This window comes from Calidris pugnax, unplaced genomic scaffold (assembly GCF_001431845.1).
Source record: "Calidris pugnax isolate Ruff unplaced genomic scaffold, ASM143184v1 scaffold3, whole genome shotgun sequence".
NCBI classification, from domain to species: Eukaryota; Metazoa; Chordata; class Aves; order Charadriiformes; family Scolopacidae; genus Calidris; species Calidris pugnax.
The window spans coordinates 74,936-76,804 of record NW_015090799.1 but is presented as its reverse complement, the minus strand read 5'-3'; the positions used below and the strand labels follow the sequence as shown (position 1 = coordinate 76,804).

General features: G+C 55.6%; 1 protein-coding gene across 1 annotated transcript in view; it reads left to right on the top strand.

The window, feature by feature from the left end:
* LOC106885192 (putative uncharacterized protein encoded by LINC00472) overlaps positions 1-1,869 on the top strand; it is a 98,705-nt gene that overhangs the window by 61,236 nt on the left and 35,600 nt on the right. The gene's annotated exons all lie outside the window — the stretch shown is intronic.

Here is a 1,869-nt window from a genome sequence, read left to right as displayed (position 1 = left end):
GTGAAGGCTATTTTTGAGGCCGTTGACTCAACGCCATCTGTGATTTGAACCAAAAACTTGAGAAAAAAACCCCAAAACCAAAACCAAATCTAAAGTAACAAAGGGTGAGGAAAAACAGATGTGCCACCCGTTTTTTTACTAACTGGCAGAGAGGGGGGCAATTATAAACCGCGGCCGGCGGTAGAAGGGAGCAGGGCTTGGGACCAGACGCCCGCCACAGCGCCTGCGGGGCCGGGGACGCCACCGGGGCCGGGCCGCCCGCAGCCAGCACCGCCGGGTCGGGTCGAGCCGGGCCGGGGGTGGCTCTTCCCCTGCCGGAGGAACGGAGCGGGCCCGGGGCGGCCTGATGTCGGCGGGGAAGCGGTGCTGAGGGAATGGCGGAGGGTGGGGGGGTGTGTGAGGAGAGGCGGGCGGGCGCCACAGAGGGTTAAGGGCGGCGGGCCCGGGGCAGGCTGGGAGTTGTAGGCGCGGCGGAATGCCGGGAGCTGTCGTAAACGCCGCCCGCTCGCCGTGGCGGGCCCCACAGGCGGCACCGCGGCCCGGTCGGCACCACCGGCCTCCAAACGCCGCGTTGAGGGAGGCCCGGGCCCCGTCGGTGCTGCTGGAGGAACGTTGGCTTTGTGTATGTGCGTCCCCCCCACCCCGAGCCATGAGGATCAGCCCCAGGATGGCTAGCGCGGCCCGGCCCGGGGTGGCCGCCTCAGGCCCCGCGGTAGGTTTGGCCCTTCTCCCGGAGCCGGGAGAGTCCGGGCCGCCCTGGGTTGCCCCGGCGGAGGTGGCTCGCTCCCCGCTGATGGAGGAGAGGAGGGGAAGCCGGCCCTGGGGTGCTCGGGCTGGGCTGGGGTAGCGTGGCTGCTGGCCCATGGGGCTACCAGCCGGTGTTTGGCTCCTGCTTCCACTCCTTCATCGAAAGGAAGAGCCTTCCCGAGGCCTCCTCCGGGAGCACAGGCTCGGACGTGGCAGGAGAGGGGCCGGGGTTTGCTCCGCAAATTTGGGCTTTTGAGCTGGTTTGTTTTTGTTTTTAAACGCGAGAGAGAAGAATTCAGGTGCCTGCTGGCGCTGAAGCGTGATGGAGTTTTGGAGGGACAAAGCCAGGAAGCCAAGGAGACTCGGTAGTCAGCTGGCTAGCAAGGTATTTTCTCTGAGGACAACACAGGGAGGGAAGGAAAAGGTGGGGGAAAAATATGACGTGTTGATTTAATTCATGCTAATAGTGGGCTGCAAGCGCAAAATCGGCCTCTTGTTAAACATTCTGATGTTTTAAAAGAATTGTTGAATTAGCAGGCGGTGCCTTCTTTTATGTGTGAAAGGATTGGCAAACAACAGCATGTGAAATAAATCGGTCTGAAGTGAATTTGGCAAAGTTGGCTTGGTTGGGTTTTTTGTTTTTTGTTTTTTTTTCTCCTTACTTTTTGAAGGCAGATGTTGAAAGCTGGTGGTGCCGAGCATCAGCTGAAGTTGGGGCTGAGCATGCTTAAACATCTCCTGGGAATGGAGCAGGAAAGACTCTGGTCAGGTGGTTTCTTTTTCTGGGTAATAGTAATCCTCTATGAAATGCAGAAGAAAACGTAATTTATTTGTTAACTAACAAATGAAGACGTGCAAAGAAAATAACACCATCGAGATGGAATGGAGAGGGGAAATATGCCATACTAGGTTTGTTTTCTGTGGCACATGTTGCAGTTTGGTTGTGAGAGGAGATACATAAGGGGCTCTACAAGGAGTTTTATGTTTGTACCAGAAAATACTTCAGATTTTGCCGACGATCATGACCTGAAATATAGGCCTTAAAGCATACGTGGATGGGTGTAATCCTCAGAAGAAAGGTGGCAAAGAAATGACTTTTAATTTTTTTTTTTTTTTTTTTTT